The following is a 19,531-nucleotide window of genomic DNA, read 5'->3' as shown; positions in this document are numbered from 1 at the left end:
TGTCTTTGGTCATCCACTATTTCAAAGAGTCCTTGTTTGTGGGAAGAAAGAGAAGGAAGAAATCAGGGACTGATGACTGCCTTGTAGGAAACAGCTGCCAAGATAGGAAAACCTCTGTTAGTGAGGGGAAAAGGAGGAGGAAACCACACAACCCAGACCTCTTTTGTGGTCTCTGGCCAGGACAGGATATTTTATGAACTGATTTTAACTATACCAAAATTTAAGTGTATTCTTAAGGTTTACATGTGAAACACAATTTAAAGGTTTGAGAATGTGAAACACAATTTTAAAAATACACTTGAGTCGACTATGAGACTTAGTTTAAATGACTGTTTCTAACAAACAGAAACAGATTCTGGAATGTAATAAAATCATGGTTTTTTTACCCAAATAAAGCTTAAGTCCATCCATCTGTCTGTGCAATGAGTAAAAGAGTATCAAATTTATTTTTCTCGTTCTATAAGCTATATCCAATCACTTTCACATCAAATAACATTATTTTCAAAAGTTTAAGCTTTAAATGCAATTTTTAAAACAGTCAAAAGATTTTACTGCTGTGATCCAAATTGAAAACAACCTTCCATTAAAAAAGGTTAATGAAAATTGAAATACATAGCAAACCACAATCAGCTAAGGGTAGAATGAATGAATAATCAAACATGGAGAAACTAATCCCAAGAAAGCATTGCTCCCAAACCAGACTGGAGCCCAGAGACGCTCACAGGCATAGACGCAGTCAACAGACAGCCCTTCCAACTCTGCAACCACCTGCAAAAAAAAAGCTCAGAAAAAGCTTCTCACAAAGCAAAACAAAAACAAGGAGTAAAGTCAGAAAAGGGCTATTAAACTTCCTTTCAACAAGCAGAAAAGATTGACTCCCCACACTAAAAAACAGTTTGTCTTTCGATTTTTAGAAAAATTCTTGCCAAGAACTTCAGGGGAAAATTGGGGACGTAAAGGCACAGTGCAGAGATGAAACCCGTTTCTGCTAAGTAGCAGTTCATTTCTTAATAAAACAGAAACAGGACAGTTCTGCTTAAACTGTACATGACTATGATTTTTAAAAAGACAAACCACTTCTAATGTACAGGCTCCTCCTGTTTCTTTCCTTACCCTTCAAATAGGAAGATTCAAACAATTTCATCCTCACCTTGTTTCTAGAAACCACATGCGGCTTGTCTACCAAACCTCTGTTAAGGTTTTTTTTAGATCTAAGTATCCTATTACTCTGTCATGTAAAAAGTCAATTAATGCATCATTACTACTAACCCTTCCAAAGCTGAACAACGACTTCCAGGAACATGCCTCAGCACTGTTTACATCCCAACAGTCCTCAATGTTTTACACAGACTTACAGTGCACAGTTAGCTGTAGCCTTTCGGACAGTGACCTGCTTAGAGTTACCAGCTGCTTTAAGAATCTTGTGCCTTAAATTGTCGGCAAAATTAACAAAACACTACTAATCAGTTTTAATATTCGTGTATTTGTGTTACACTACCAGGAAACCATATTAAATCTTATATATGATATCTATTTAACAAAAACAGAAAAAATAAAACTCATTTGTTGAAAAGCATCAATGAAAGAAGTAGAATATAATATGCTTCAAATAAAAAGAGGACAAGATAATTAAAATTTTTCCAAAACTGGTTAACTGAGCTTGATATTCTCTTAAGTGAAAAGCCACTAGTAATGAATCATATCTAAACCTTTATCTTTCATTTCTACTCATGGACTAACTGTGAACACCAGACGTTAAGCCTGAACAACAAGCACGAGGAGAACAGAAATAGGAAAGAGCCGTCTAAGCGGGAGACCCAGCAAAGTTACCCATCCTTGTTATTGTGCACTCACGCGGTGTAAAATCAAACAGTAATGCTCTGAGTGAGCCTAAAATTTAGGGTGAGCCTAAATGCATTAAATGCACGTCAACTCTAAATGAGAGCTAAAGACAGCTGTACAAAAATCAGTCTTTCTGATCTAATTTGTGCTATAAAGTTAAAATCATTATGGGATAGAATTTCCCAGCAAAAGAAAGCTGCTTTTCTATGTTTTACCAAAACAACAACAAGAGGGTGATACTAACCTGTCTCTGCCCCACTGCAAACACTTAGAAAATGAAAAATAAATTACAGAAATTTCCCCCCCATCTTAACACAGGAGAAAACATCAACACCCTTGGGAGTTTTCTTTCACTCAGTTGTCTAAGTAAACCCTCGTTATCACTAATCAGAAAGCCTTTTTTAGCTCCGGACGTTCGACATTCTTTTCCTTTTGCGTTTGAGTTTCTTTTCTTTCCCTTTGCGAGGATAGGGTTGGGGCTGGGAACACTACACAGATTTTTAAACCACGTGGACAACCACTGGTCGCCACACCCTCTTTCTCCTTTTCATTTCAGTGGACACTGGTATCAAACCTAGAGTACTTTAATTAAACTATTTATGCTAAAGTCCCCGAACATTCATTATTGGTCTTACCCTTTATTGAAACTTCTTCATTGTAAAGGTATAAATTCTCCTATGAGAGGGCTTAGAGGAGAAGCAGAGAGAAGAGTTCAGGACTGCTCCCAGTAAATCACACCTGCTATCTGCTATAACATCTAGGAGTCATGCTGAGCACGCAAAACAGGCTTTGTAGCCGTGGATGCTGGAGGCACAGTGCAGGGCCGCCTGCCATTCTCTTCATTAAAATGCTTCCAGTTGAAATAATAAAAACAAATGGCTGTCATTGTCAAACTGATGGAGGGGACATTTTATGACTGAACATAAAGTTGCAAATGAAGTTACAAAAGAAAAGGAAAAAATGAAGCCACATGCCCAGTTGAAAATACTACTTTACAAAGCATGAAAGTTAATGGCTTCCCCAACTTTAATATATAAAAAAATCATAAATCCATTTGTTTAAAATATTTTGTATTTATTGTTAAAATTATAATACATCTGCAACAGAGAGGTTAGTTTTCTTCCCCACTTGGGGGAAAGGGAAAGCAATTTTCAAATGGCAGTCCCCTCCAAAGTTAAGATACTATATTTCCTCTTAACTTTCCAATCATCTAGAATTCTCATGCAATTTTTTTGAGTTGAATATAAACTATAGGTACAATGGCCAGAAATATTTCCTGAGTGCCTACTGTGTGAGATACTGTGTCAGATACATATCACCATTCCTTCTAAGGTCAATATTATAAAGGTCAGAAGTCTGAGGCTCAGAAAGGAGAAGTAATTCCTCTACTGGAAGTTCCTCGGCTAGCAGGTAGCAGACCTTGAATTCCAATCAAGGCTAATTACAAAGAAATTCTTAGTCCCTAAATTATTCATTCAGCAAACATTTACTGAGCATCTATCAAATGCTGTGTACTAAGGAACAAAAGAGACAAAACTCCTAACCCTCAGGGAGATTATATTCTAGCTCAAAAATAACTCTTCCTGATAAAAAGCTACAACTGATTGGCACATAGTTTAGGTTCCTCCAAAATGACAGCTGAACTACCTAGATTACTTATATTATTTCATGGACTCTTCACTCAGTCTGCCTTAAAATGAAAATACCTGTTTGAGGACAGTAAATAAGAGCAGGGCTGGGATATAAGCCCATGTTCTAAAACCACTGTTGCCACTAGTTAAGCAGTTCAGATAAACCTACCCACTTTGTGTGTTTTATTATCTTTCCCTTTGGAATAAAAAACAGAAATAGAACCAAGCCATTCTGGGATTATGAAGGTGATAAGGTACCAAAAGAAAAATGAGCTGATTTTCAAAATGTTTACATGAGTAAAACTAATATCCCTTAGGTAATGATAGCTAAATGTTAACTTAATTTTTAGTATTTCCAGTTGAGCTATCTTCATTTTATTCATTTATAGTGCTATTTAAAGTGCTCACAATGTATGTTCTAAATTAACAAATTATTCTAGACTGATGAATCTTATGAGCCAAAATACCTGAGAAATTGCTTACAAGTCAAAATTATAAATGTAAGTATTTCCTCGAATATAATTAAGAATGAATCTTAATAGTCATGGGAAGAACGTTTTAATGTTAACATCTATGATATGATGGACTCATCACTGTTCAGGAAAACAGAAAAGAAAAAATCCAGTGCTGCTCATGAGATTCAGTCTTAGGCTTGGCTCACTATATTGGATCCTTTGTTTCCAGATCATTGTTACTAGCCATTCCCTGAATCAATATTCAGATTCCCTCTTGGTCTATATATACAACCACTGAATGAAATAATAATGACCCAGGATCTGTCGTATATTAGATCATCAATGTCACCACCAGGGGTTTCTTACAGGTAATGAGGTAATCTGAGTAAAATATGTCAAATGAACTAAAAAATAAATGTGAAAAATACACTATAAAGAGCACATGGTAAGAAGCTAAAGAAAATTTTGTGAAATATATAGCACGTTGCCTTTTGCAATCAATGAATGGTAAAACTCAGTGGCAAGCTATGTCACTATATCTAGTGTCAATTCAACTTGCAATTCTAAAATAAGTAAATAATATTAACACTGAAACGGCATGTATGTCAGTTTAGCTCAATGACCATCTAGCGATTACATTCTAGGCAATTTTGACGTTGACTACTGAAATGAGAGTTACGTATTCATTTATTATCTTTACCTTATATGCTGGTCCTGTGTTTGGTTCTAAAGGGATTATAAAACAGATGAAGGTATGTTTGCCACCTTCAAAAAGGTAATAACCTTCTAAGGAGAACTAAATACACAAGAAAATGACTAAGACCCCAGATATGCATTAAGAACTACTAACTCCCCAAAACTTAACAGTAAATCTATTATATACCAAAATAACGAGAGAGAAGAGAAATGAAAGCAGTTTCCCCTGGGATGTGCACCTAGGTCAGTCAGTACCATCTTAATGAAAAGAGCCCAAGAGCGACATCAGGAACACAGTCCAGAATCCTGGTTTAACCTCCTACTATGAGAGTTGGGACAAATCACAATCATCTAGGCCTCAAGTTTAGCAACTACCCACGAGGGTAGGAATACACAATAAATTTACTATCCCATTGTTTTCTCAAGTAGTCCAATTACACGTTTACGGTCCTGATTCCATCTTAAGTAATGTTAAGGAAGGCTTTAGGGACTATGTACTGTGATATGGTTTCACTAAGGGCTTGTCTCTTCTATCAAAATACTTCTCAGCAATCATTCTAATAATTCAGAATTTAAAAATTACATCTAAAGGAGTTGCTATTTCAAAAAACATTTTTAAAAACCTACTTACTGACTGTTACATTGGCAGTCATGATATAATAACCCAAGACTTATTCAGCTCCCATATTTCTTTGTGGGAAAACTACACATAATCAAAAAGCAAGATGACATCAGGGACTTCTTCCAGGAAAAGCAAGTTCCTGTGCCTTAGCCAAGGTTAGTCTCCATCAAACCCTACATTTCCTACCACATTATTCTGGGTCAACAAGCAAAACTCAAAATAACAGTATTTTATTGTGTGGTAGAGAAAAAGAATATACCAATTACTTCTGAAAATTAACTTAATTAACAATATTGGAAATAAAGTTGTAGTCTAAGTGAATGAACAGAACAGACTCTTCCAGTGTTGGGCTGAAATCCTATGTGGTCAGTGTGGCTGATTCCTCAAGAGGATTAGAAGACTTAGGAAGGCAAAAAAATACTTGTATACACAATTATTAACAAACAGTAATAGACTGAGACATTTTGAATGACTGTTAAATACTTTAAAAATTACAAACAAAAACAAAAATTTTGGTTCATTAAAAAATTAAAATGTAACAAGTTTTATGTTTTAATACTTCTTAACTACACAATCATGGAGTAAGGGAGGTACGTGGTTTTTAGAAGAGGGATTTTCAACTTTAAAATATAATTTTATAACCTCTATTAAAAGTTTAAGTAACGTTAAAGTGGTAATAAAACAGTGATGTTTAATAAAAAGAAATGTAGGTTATAAAAAGGTGAGAAAAGCTGACTAGAAGCTTGAATTACTTGCCAAGACTGTCTTATTTGGTAAAAGACATGTATTTTTGCAGTATTTCAACAATTTTTTAAAAAATTTGCAAATCAGAAACTTTGAGGAAAATATCTCTTGCTACATATAAAGAAAAGCAAAAAAAAACTGTGTTTAATAACTACCAATGATAACAACCAGTAATTCTTCAAATCTCTTAAGCTAAAAATTATCAATAATATTATATCACATTTAGAAAGACTGGAAGCAAGGAAATTACGTCGGCTGATACAACAGAGCAGAGATCAGGAACTTTATCTATAGAGGACCAGGTAAGTAAGTAGGTAAGGAGGCTTTCAGGACCATACAGTCAGTCTCCGTCACAACGACACAATTCTGCCTCTAGCACAAAACCTGCCATAGACAACGCATAACGAATGAGCATGGCTTCGTGCCAATCAACTTTACTATGAAAATAGCCAGCCAGCTAGTCTGCCAACCCCTGCTACAGATAAACCAGGACAAGATGGAAATAATAGAAAGCAGTCAAGTAATGAACCAACCAATAACTATCCATGTCTACCAAAATATGCAAACCAACTGTAGTCTGTTACTTAAGAAATTAATTTAAATGTTAATATAAAGCTAAATTAACCATGCTGGAATGAGAAAAATAAAATAAAGCAGCATTATATTGACAAAAAAAAAACAGTGTTTTCAGTGTGTGTGTAACAGAGCCGTTAAGTACAGCTTACAGTGTTTGGGAAGACACTCCAGAAAAGAAAATAAAAGGCATTATTACCACAGTAACCTATCTTACTACTTTGTTTGGCAGGAGAAAATGTAAAACCAATCAAAACAGTAAGTAATGGGAGACTGAAAAGTAATGAGGTTTGGACAAGACCCCTGAGGTATTCTACCATTCATACGATGGTTTCAAATAGCTGTTGGTAAAAGCGGCTTCAAACTCCTGAAATTTCTGTCACCACTGCTACTCACCCATATGAAATAGTGGATATACCCCAGTTCCACACTGTATTCAGCAGGAAACTGCTAAATTCTAATATGTTGAATTTCTGCTATAACACTAACTCTACAAGGCCAAAATCACTAATCTTATTCCAAGAAATTATGAAGTCACAATAAATGCACACATTTCTTTTAGAACAAAATTATTTTTAAAGCCTTCCAATTCCCTATATTTAGGTTCCCCCCAATCAAAATACTTTGACTGTTACTATTATAGTAAATATTTTCATTTTCTGCAATCTTATGTTTGTCAGAAGAGTCACGCTATCCCATACCATTCCTAAGCTACAATTAATAAGTATCACATTAAAATACATGAAGGCTAAACTTTTCTATCCATATTATATATAAGACAAAAGAGTGGAGAAGGTTACAAATTTTTAATAAGAACATTATATTATGGTAGTAATAATCTAGGTGTTTTACTGGAAGTGAAGTGGATTACTGTAAATGAAATTTTAAAATGTCCTTTCCATTTTCCAGATAACACAAAATGACTTTTTTCATGTCTCTAGCGATAAGGATAAATTTGCCACACATTTAAATGGTGCCTTCACACTTCCTACCCTGGCTCATGAATTAATAATTTAGTGACATTAATACAAGAAGATAAATGATAACAAGGTTAAGACTCATGGGCCAACCATATACACATACTTCTTTTAGCACAGTTAATACTTGTCTGTCAATTATAGCTAAAACTTTTTAACAGTTTTCAATAGCATTTTTACAATCTAAGTAGCAGCTTATGCACACACAATTTCACACGATTCAGGCTTAGTAAATCTCCTGCTGGTACCAAACAATCATTCTAGGGGATTAAAGTGCAACATCTGTTAACATTAATAATGTTTTATATAGTCGTATGTATTAAAGATGCCTCTATTTCACTACTAGTCTCCAAAAAAATCTTCCAGACCAAAATACTGATTTACATGAATTGTATACATACACTTTGCAGTAGTAACAAAGAAATACATTAGTGTGAAATGGTAAAATTTAAAAATCACATCCACTGTGAAGTAACAGATTTTCTTTGAACCAAGCTTCCTAAATGTGTAGGAGCATGAGTGCACAGATAAATACACACACAAATGAAATTAGCTCAGTCTCTAATGTTTTTAAAACCAAAAATCCTCTGGAGCATTAATCAAGTAAGTCTGAATAAAATACAGCCCTGTAAATATAAAAGGTACTTCACTTTAAGGTGGTCCTCGTTCACTCACTGTTTTATTGATTATTTCTCTGAAATGTCTTAATCTTTTCTCTTCCTTTCACCCCCTCTGCTCTAAACTCTTTCTCTCTCAACGTCTGCAAAAATCTCATCGCTGATTCCTTGCCCTCCATCCAGCTTGCCAACTGCCATTAGACTAATCTTCCTAATTTCACTCTAAACCATAAAAATGTGTAAAACTGGAACCAATCCTAAAAATCACTTTATGTATAAGACAAAGAAAAGATGTGGGGTTGTGACTTGACAAAGGCAGATCTCAGAACTGCTGATTTTTAAATTTTCTCTTAAGTATATATATTATTATCTGATTGTAATTTAATTATCACAACAAATCTAGTCATTCTATTTCAACAATAGGGAAATTACAACTGAGGGCTGGAGGGGCAATGGTAAAAGGGGAAAGTTTTTTTTTTTTTTTAAACTGGCAAAAAAGCAAAAAACGGGAATAGAGCCCAAACAGCTCTAACTTCAAAAATATTTAATTCAACACTCTATTTCCGTCAAACTTCTTTGCTCAGTATTTCTGAATATGACTTTCAAATTGACTTCTATTCAAGATTCTTTTACTCATATATAAAGCATTTCCCTCTTTTCCACCTAAAGAAATTCTATACAGACTTAACAGGTTTAAAAACCACCAATGGCATAAAGCCAACTGGATCACCTCCAAGTGCAGCTATAGCCATTATCTGTACCATTTGTACAGTACTGGGGTTATCTTATGACTTCTCCTCAATTAAGCTTTAAAACCTTTTTAAAAACCTTTTCTGTCAAAATTTTCAATATTTATTTCTTCAATATAAGTCTCTTCAAACCAAACCAAAAAAATGTCCAGGATACATACTTTGTTCAAAGCATTGAGGTTGGTACCACAAGCAATACCATGATGTGGGAGATAAGGAGATGACACAAGGGCACAAATAACTTTATGAATTTTCTTATTGTAATTAAGGAAGTGAGTGTTCCTTATGGACCACTATTTTGCTCAACCCTTTAATCTTAATTCTGATAAGAAGTGGCATATCCTGGTGGTTAATACAGTGTATATACAATAAATTAACCGATTATCTGGAACATTATTGTATTTTTAATGGATTTCTTTTTGGCTAACATCTATACTTGAGAATGACCACCCTTTATTTACTTCTTGTTCTTCAAATATTAAGGTAATTCGATTCTGGGGCTATAGGATTCTAACCCTCACCTCTGTGCCTTTCTTGGCATATTTATGCTGTTCCTTCTACCCAAATCCCCTCTGCCAACTACTATTCCTTTTCAGTTCAGGTCCATCACTTGACTATCGAAATCTAAACCTCCATGGCACACACGGGGACACAGTCATTTGTGTCCAAAGTACAAAATGGCTACAACTATCACAAAGTATCTGAAGTATCGTTTTCAAAATTATTGTGAGATAAATGCAAACAGAACCCATGGCTTTCACATCTATAACCTCAGTTCTGGGTACCCTTGCCTAATGTCTGAGAAATAGTATGATAAATTTTCTCAATGAAAAAGGAAGGAAATCTGGTAAATAGGAGAGAGGGAGGAAGGGGTGAATGAATAAACTGAACTACGGGAAAAAATGTACATGAATCATGGGAAGGATAAAGACAGTGAATGGAATTCAGAAACTGAAGTATAAAAACTGAAACATAATTTTTTAAAACTGGAAACAAACTTAGAGATCTCCTAAAATAGGGATTCTCACATTAGTTTCTAGTCAAGACTATTCTAATTAAATGTTTAATTAAATATATGGAATGCCAATTTAAGACACAAAATATAAAAACGGCTATTTTTCAGAAGTTTATCATTGTTTGGCATCCTTGTTATCATTTAAAGAAGTCGAATAAACTCCCTCAAGGAAGTTTCAAAAACCACTGAGCCTCCTCACTTTAAGAGTGAGGAGACAGAAAGGTCCTCAATTAGCAGGGAAGCTAAACCTGCAGCTCAGGTCCAACCAAACTCCAATAAAATAACCCCTTGATGAAATCTTCCTTTAAGATACAGATGGGGGGAAGGTATAGTCCAAGTGGTAGAGTTGCATGCTTAGCATGCAGGGGGTCCCAGGTTCAATCCTCAGTACCTCCTCCAAAAATAAATAAATAAACCTAATTACTCCCACTACCACCAAAATGAAAATAAATAAATAAATAAATAAAATACAGATCTTTCCTCAACTCATGGTGGGGTTATGTCCCTATAAACCTAAGTAAGTTGAAAATATCTAAGTCAGAAATGCATTTAACACACCTAACCCACCCAACATCATGGCCTACCCTACCTTAAACGTGCTCAGAACACTTCCATGAACGCACCGTTGAGCAAAATCATCTAACACAAAGCCTATTTCATAATAAAGTCTTGAGTATCTCACATAATTTATCGAGTACTGCACTGGAGGGGAAAACCAGGTTACGGAGTTGTCAGCGCACCGGTTGCTGACCCCCGCGACAGTGGGGCTGCCTGAGAGCGGGGCTCACTGCCGCTGCCCAGCACACGAGAGGACCATCCTGCACACACCCCGCACATCGCTAGACCCCGGGAAAATCAAAATTCAAATTTTTAAGTAAAGTTTCTACATGCACATTGCTTTCACACCACTATGAAGTCAAAAAATCCTAAATCAAACCACCGTAAAACAGGGGCCGTCTGTATTTGAAAATTCAATAGTTTATCTATAAAAACAATTTATAGTTTAAAATACTGAAAAGAATTTAAAACTTTTAAAGTATTATAAAATGTGAAATTATATGAAACTATATTAAAAATATCTGATAAATTTGCTTTTAAATAAAAACAGGATTGGCTAAATAAGCAAATTTGACATTTATTTTCAAAGCACTGAAAATGCAAGATAATTTTTTTCCTTGCAAAATTTTTTGTCAAGGTAAGCGTCTATATCTACACATTTTCCCAGCAATACTTTGAATTTGAGAAAACACTGTTTCCAACAGTTAAATTCCTCCTAAAAGTGATTTTTTTAAAAAAATCAAGGGCAGCATACAGGTACAATACACTTTTATCACCATTCAAAACAAAAAATGAAAAATTAAAACCCACACCTCTTTTCTCTTCCAAAATTATGGGACTGACAATAGCAATGCCAATTTTGGGCTTATGTCACGTCTAGATGAAAAACCAGCAAATTTCACACTGGGAATTAAACTTCAGCCTTAGTTTGCAATTAAGGTATCTGATATTGCTCATAATACATGCGACATTGCAGATTTATTTCTTTTTAGTATTTCTGATTTACTGAGGCTGTTGAAAAACCATGGCTACTTCTAAATCCTAACTTTCCACCCTTTCTCAGACCAGCATTTGCAATTTAATAGACTTCAATATACGAGTCAAACAATGTTGACAATAAATCTAAGCAGCTCATTTACAGAAAGATATTTGAATATTAAATGTGAAATTTAACAGTTTTAATAATTAGACTCTGTAAATAGTACAATATATATGGCCATCCTAATTTGGGAAGACAGACTTCTCACATAACACTCATTAAACTAAATACAAGAAATTGTTCTGGCATTTCACTAAATTAAAATCTTGAAACCCTATAGCAACAATGTACGAATTTAGATTTTATTAATACTTTAAATCAAGCCATACTTATTATTCAGTTTCATATAATGCAATTTATAGTATTTTCTTCTATGAATGCAAGAACACAATGAGATTTTAATCAGATTTTAGTTTTAGTCCCTAGAAAACATTTGGAAGACAGATAACCATCACCAGTAGCCCCCCCCCGAAAAAACTATCATTTCACAATTAAAAGGCAAAGATAATCCACCTGTGAAATCTAATTACCCACTGAAGAAACTGCAGAAGAATGGCTCCTTGCCTACCAGAAAATATCCCTGATGATAAAATTTGAGCCACCTTTGCTGAAAGTTTATATGCGGTATTAGTTACTGTTCACAGGTTGCTTGATGATTAGATGGTTACACCACAGATTTGTTAAAATAGTTCGTCAAAATTTTTCTTTACATATTTTATCTTACGGCCATTAAAATCTTTCAAAATAGTTCTATTATATTAAGATTTCCTTAACCACTAAATAAAATAAAATTCACACTACAGTGTCAACAATCACATTTAGTTAACTTCCCTTTATTTCATGTTGATTACCTTACGCGATCTGTATTTTCTTCATAACAGATCCACCAGCAGAAAAAGGTTCAGAAGCCAGCCTTCCCACCAGGATACAGTTCTGACAAGTATCCTCCACTGACTTCCTTTTAAAACTGTGAATACATGGGAGGATCCTAATCTTTGGGACGATGCGGGGGCAGGGATTTTAAGCTGTGATTGTAGATCGGGGAGAAAACCTACCAAAAAAATTAAAATCTACTTGGATGGTTTTCATACGGTAATTCAGTCAGGCATCAGATCATAAGAGTAAAGGGAGGAAAACAATTTATTCTTTTTACTTAGTCACATAGTAAAATTGGAAGCAGAAAATACTGATATTTTCAGGTGAATGGGGTATACATCAACACTTTTTGTTTTCAGTATCAGAACATCAATTTTGATAAAGCCAGTCAGGTCAGTCACTGACATATCAGCTAAGGAAGATAGCAGGAATAATACAAAACCCAATAATAAAAACATAATCGAAAGTTCTGAGCAGAATTGAGAATGGAGGAAAAGAGAATCTCCCGAGCAAAAATGACAGAAAAAAATAAAACAAATCTAAAGAGTTGAAAATGGATGTCAAAAGACAGGCCACTTAAATATGTGAACCAAAGGGAACCAAATTTAATCCACGTCAATAATGATAATAATTATTTACTAAGAGCTTTCCACGTATGAAGCTCTAGCAAGCACTGAGAGAACCGCATCACACAAATTTTCTCTATTAAATGGAAGCAAGAATACTTTTGGATTACCACAGAAAAATGAGTGCTAACTCTTTTACCTTTATAGTTCCTATATCCACAAGAGGAAACTGAAGCTGGTTAGGTCCTAGTGCATTTTATTGTGATCTTCATTATCAATAATTGTTTATTAAAAAATACATTGAGAGCTACTCTCAGTTAATCACTAATGATAGGTGCTGATAGGTGCTTTTGATTGCTGTTCAGCCTTGTCACCCATAATTAACTAGATATAAAGGGTAAGCTATAAACCTAAAAGTTACTGCTGGCTCTTAAGAACGAAAAAGCTATTGAGAAATTGACTTCATTCTTCTTATAATGAACAAGATGTAGCTGGGAAATTTCCTATATACCAACAGTATCTAAGTTCATAATAATAAAAGAGAAAGTCACAATAAAGATAAATTGAAATGAATTTTTTTTTAAAGCTTTCAAAGGGCAGGCTGGTAGCTAAGGAAACATAACAGTATCAGATTAGTTGGTTAAAGAGCTGTTTAAGAATGTTACTAAAATGGCCCGGAACAAAGAGACTATCTCAACAGGTCTAACCATGACAAAAGTTATTCTTTCACTAAATAAAGATATCTCCCTAACCAAATTGTAATAGCTGACTTTTACAGTCTTGAGTAACTTCTAGAAACCTCATATAAAACACAAATAAACCGAAACCCCACACCATAGAGCCTCAAATCCACATAATAAAGGTTTTCTTTTTAATCAGCCCTTGGAAAAAACATGACTACCACTTAAACATATGCAGGTATGTACTTAAGAATCTTTTTAGAGACATCTATAAAGGAAGCAAAATTATATTTTTTCACAAATCACATTAAAAGCATACATATTAACTATTAACTTGAAATAATTTTTGAGCAGCTGATTTTCTTTAGGTATAAGGCAATACCTCAAAGTATTGTCACAAAAATGGGCTCATTCCTCCTCCCCTGCTCTTAAGCAGGCTGATGGAAGGAATGAATGTCTTGCATGGTTCCATAAGGACCCAGGCTTTGATTCCTAGCTCTTCCTCTACCTCGGGTTCAATCAACTGCCAAATTCTACCCTATGGTTACAAAACTTTTCAAACCTGTCTGTTGCCACTGCCCCTTACCTTCTAACCAGGTTTCTGTTTCCTCCAGTATTTCCTTACACTAGTTCAATAGGTTACACCACCTTAAGAGTTAGCAATTAAATATAGGACTTTCTCAATTGAAGATATTAACAGCTTTTTACAGCCTTCATGTTAAAGTCTAACCTTAGTGTACAATAGGCTCTTCATAAACATGCCCCAAACATCCCAGTTTCATCTTCCACTTCCTATGCAATTCACACCCTGCATACACATTCTCCTTAAGTTAACCATTTTCTGTCTTTGTTTTCCCGCACCTTTACCTCTGATTTTTCCTCTTCCTCAAAAAGCCTGCATCTGCTGAAATCCTCCTCCGCCTTCAGGTCTACTTAAATGGATCCTCTTTCTTCCATATTACTCATTTGGAATTCACTCCACCTACCATATATATCCACAGCCTTTCCTCTACACTTCAGGTTAGCATGGCATTATAGTACGCCTTATAATTATTTGTGGAAGGGTCTGTTTTTCTGATGAGATAAGTACCTACAGAGCACACTTCTTACACAATACATTTCTTTAGGCAGGGCCTTAATAAATGGCTGTTCATTTAAAATGAAAAGAATTATAGCCCAGAAGTTAATGGATTAACTAGCTGAAATGTACTTATAGATAAAACTGTTCTTGTAAAGGGTAAACACAATCAATATTTAAAAATACAGACTTTAAGACCAATGGAAGCTAATGCATACTTTTGGTCTGGCAATTCTGACAAACTCGGTACTAGAAGTTCCGTCACATTTTTAAAACCACATGTGCTGCCATAATGATCTCTGTGGCATTGTAGGAAACCAAAAATAACATCTTGAAAGTAAAACCCAAGGCACTATAAATACTGTGAATTATTAAACTAAATCCAAACCATTACCTGTCATTTATACACATTCACCTTTGTCTGGAATGGTTGTTGTGAACTACAGACGCCTAATGTATTTCGAGAACATACCTGCATATGAACGATCCAATTTTTCAAAAGATGATTTGGGTATGACTTTTATTTTAATTAAACTCTCAAAAGAATTCTTTCATAGAGTAAAAATCCTCTACTACTGTGCATCTTAATATAATTTAATTTATCAAAACTAGGAGTAAGAGGTAGGATAATGGCAAAAACTGGATCGCTGTAGCGTGGGGGTACCTTCTGGTCCTGAGAAACCTATAAACTGCACAACATAGAAGGATGACAAGGCTGCCCCAAAATTAAGATTTACTTCATTCAAATTTACCTTTATGATCTTAGTTGTACCCTATAAATAAAAAATTGGTTTAGGGAGTTTTAGTTAGATAATAGCCTTGAATATAAGTCCATTCCAAAAATGGAAACATTTGCCTCTCAACTAAACAATCAAATACACTTTTAGGTATCTGCACTATACTCTGACAGATAAAGATAAGTTTATGAATATTATATTTATAATTTAGAACAATTTTTAATTTTTAATATTAGTGATATATATACCTATATATTAAACCAAAAACTATGCTGTTCTAGATTTATCATTCAATTCTTTATTGGTTGTGCTTGCATACAATCAATAAAACTCAAAGTCCATATAAAGGAAGCTCAGTATTAACGATAGGGAGCTTCTAATTTTCACTGAATTGTTAGTTAAAATATTTTTTAATCTATTCATAGATTTTAATCCATTCATTTGTTTTCTTGCAACAACAAAAATGGACTAAAGTTCTACCTTTAAAACTGTTTTTTTACCACCATGATAGGTGATTTAAAAAAATTTTAACCTAGATGTCAAACACTTAAATCTCATTAATTTTTGATTGTATGTTAAAATGATGTAGAATACTGAAGCTTAAATGAGCCTTCAGCATTAAAAAGTCAATTTGATAAGTAAGGAATTAATGTTCAAGTAGGTAAGCGGAGCTTTAAAAATTCAGAGGGTTATAGTTGTGATACTGTCCAAAAATTAACCTTTATAAGCATTGCTAATGAAAATTTTAACTATTTAGCCAAAATGACATATCGTTTCCTGGAATACTTCCTAGTAATTTTAGTTTGACTTTCTAACTACCTGAATTATTGATACCTGTTATAGTTCCCTGTCTAAAAGCTTATCATTATACAGGGTTGCATACTTTCCACTCTTTCTAAATTTCTTTTATGTAATAAATATGAAATTAATGTCAGCATATTAAAATAGTAAAAGTACTACAAAAGTATATTTAAGTCAAGAATTCTAATAGAGATGAGAGAAAATCAATAGACACTTAAGCCTTACACACAATGCAATAATTTATGTTTAGATAACAGAGAAAGCCTAATTTTCAGCCAGAAAAAATGAAATCAAGACAATGCTAAATCCTGGCCAAAAACCAATACATTTATTTGCCTTACCATATTTTTGTTGAAACAACTCTAAATAAAACAAAGTAGGATGAAAGGCCAATCAAAAGCATCAATTGTACTATGTTGTTACCCATATCAATCCTTTTTATACAAAAACTTATCTTTTTTAAAAATATAATTTTATTCATAATACAAGTTTAATTATAGGATGGCAGGATACATGCATTCCTCAAATAATATATTAGATCATATGGAAACACTCTGAAGACCATCACCATATAATGAGATTCCACATTAAACTATACACTGATACTCATCACTAAGTTTTTATCCTTGCTCTTTTTAGGTCAAACAGCAGCTTGCTTGGGAAGTCAAATGAAAAACTGTTGATTTAATTTTTTAAAAAAGAGAAATAAGGCCTTCAGCCGTCAATTCATAAATGAACATCAAATTACTAAAACATCTGAAGAAAACAGTTCATCAGAGACAAATATCAAAAATACAAAAGCAATATACAAAATACCAAAATAGTGTTGAGTACAAAAAAAAAATCTAACATTATCATCAATTTTACAAACACATAGGAATTGTGATGAATTTATTCCTTAAAAACAGGCAAAATCAATTTTAATAAAGCCTAACAAATTAAAGCTATATTTTAGTTTATTTTCAATTAAAAGTTAACATCTTGGTGAGTTAACGACAACCCTCTTGCTACGTTCCTGTTGGTTTTCACAGAATTAACAGGCAATGTAGAGAATGAAGCCTTTAGTCTGTGTAATCTATAAGATTCTCAATATTCTTAAAATACTTAAGCAATGGTTATGCTACAGGGTTTCTCAAGTTAGTACTGTCCTAATTCTTATTCTCTTAATTTTTTAAAGAATATCCTTAAACTATTAAAAATCAATTCTAAATGTTTTTGAAAAAATCAACTCCAGAAAATGCGGATTCTAAGATACTCAAGATTTGTTCTTGGTTTTTTTAATCATGTAATATTATTAACTAATACTTGTCTTAAGAGTATCTATTCTCAGTTAATGAAATCAATTATAGGTTTCCAGGCTGAAATGTTCAGAGAACGCATGCACTTAACATTTTAGTAAGCCAATACAAGAAAATTAGTGAAAAATAAAAACGAATGGGAGGTGTGGGAGAGTGACTACGTTATTAAAATAGCCAAGTATGAAAGTTACAATTGACCATCAAAGTTTATTATAATTCTATGTCACCACGATTCTACAAAGTATTTTATAAGCACTAATCAACCCTAAATTCCTACAAAGATACAAGTGCTTTTTGAATTGTATTCTTAAATACCTAATGTGCTGCAGATGTTATGTGAATCACACATAGCAGAGTTAAAACAAAGATTCTCTTGAAGTGTAATTCAAGTAATTTCAAAGGGCTAGGTATTTATTTTTACATTTGTTATTGTGGGCTCATAATTACTACTGAGAGATAACAAAGCATTTATTACGATGCTCTGACAAGTAGTAAAACACTGGGCTAACCTATTCCCTTGAACCTGAACCAACTTTTTATTTAAGGCCACTGATATGAGTAATAACAACTATCTTCCTGCTTTGACTTATGTTTGGTCAAAACAAAATACCTTTTGAATCAATAACCTGATTTAAAGAAAATCAAATACAAATTTTTAAAAAATCATTATATAAAAATTCAATGAGTAAATGGGTTTTCTTTTCCTTCTTAAATATAAATCTCAAAAAAGCAGTTTTACGAATCATATTTATATTAAAATACGGAAACCACAAAAATATGAGAGACAAAATTATCCATAAGTAAAAAACATCAGTATTTCTATTTTGAATTTCTGATAGTTCCCTAGGTGTTTTGTTTATTTCTGTACAAGGTAATACAATTATGTTTAAACTATTGGAAATAATTTGTAATATCCTATTTTCTTTTTAAAAATGAATAGAAATTTGATATTCTAGAATCTTAACATTTTCATTCTTTAATCCAGTTTTGAATTAGCAATATGTGAATGTCACAAAACCATACTACACAAAGTAAACAAAATAAAAATAGTCTTTTATAAACCTTTGCTAGACTTCAGTTTGAATAAGTCTACCAAATAGACAAAAGGAAATGTCTTTGAAACATAAAAGCCAAAAAGAAAGTAATATTGTTTATTTTTATAATTAAAATGAAAACAGTAGTTTTTAAATCCTGGTTATAAGATAATTTAAAATACATTTAAAAATTATTTTCCAATACAGTTATTAAAACATGCAGATTCATAGTTTTGTGTTCCAGACTCTTCACATAGGTACATATAAAATTTTGAATAAATATTATTTGGCGTTTATTACATGTTTTGTTAATTTTCGTTTAAAATGTTAACATGTTAAAATATATGACTCGGTTCAAAGAGTATAAAACATTTCATCTATTTTTTAATAGGAACTTCCATTTTTATAAAATTTACACTAAAAAAGACTGTTTCATATCTATACTCCTAATACATTACCCTCATCTGGAGAATTATTCTTCATATTATATTTTACTCATAGCTTATTTAAAAAAGCAATCTGCTCATATAGATGCAGGAACAATTAATAAATACACATTTACTCAGTATAATATACAAATGAGAGGGTGTTTTACCGTAACTCATGTTCTTTTTTTAGTATACATTCAAGAATGCTTAATAAAAATTTCTTCAGTAATTTATAAAGAATGTCAGTATTTTAAACTGAAAAGCAGCTGCCAATTAACTTCCTCGTCATAAACAACCCCAGTTTTATAATAATGATTTCATTAACTTTTCAATAACACATTTTCTTTACAATTAATTCAAATCTCATTATTTTAAAAATCACTCAGCAGTCTACCTTCAAATTTAAGATAAAACAAATAGCACTTACCCTAGCTGTGCCTTTCCAATAACCTCACAGAAGTTATGCACTCCCTGACAGTTACTGTTCCTCACGTAATAATTTTCCTGGAATGAAT

At 33.2% G+C, this 19,531-nt stretch overlaps 1 protein-coding gene across 7 annotated transcripts in view; it reads right to left on the bottom strand.

Annotated features, from left to right (window-relative positions):
* The window catches only part of ADGRL2 (adhesion G protein-coupled receptor L2), a 252,564-nt gene that overhangs the window by 141,720 nt on the left and 91,313 nt on the right, over positions 1–19,531 (bottom strand). The window contains exon 3 of one of the 7 annotated variants that reach the window (XM_014555257.2): positions 12,370–12,569. The exons of the other annotated variants lie outside the window; for them this stretch is intronic. The gene's annotated coding sequence lies outside the window, so the exon portion shown is untranslated. The remainder of the gene's footprint in view (positions 1–12,369; positions 12,570–19,531) is intronic. 7 annotated transcript variants of the gene reach the window in all.

Source organism: Camelus ferus, chromosome 13 (genome assembly GCF_009834535.1).
Source record: "Camelus ferus isolate YT-003-E chromosome 13, BCGSAC_Cfer_1.0, whole genome shotgun sequence".
Lineage (NCBI taxonomy): Eukaryota > Metazoa > Chordata > Mammalia > Artiodactyla > Camelidae > Camelus > Camelus ferus.
This window is presented reverse-complemented; position numbering and strand designations above follow the sequence as displayed.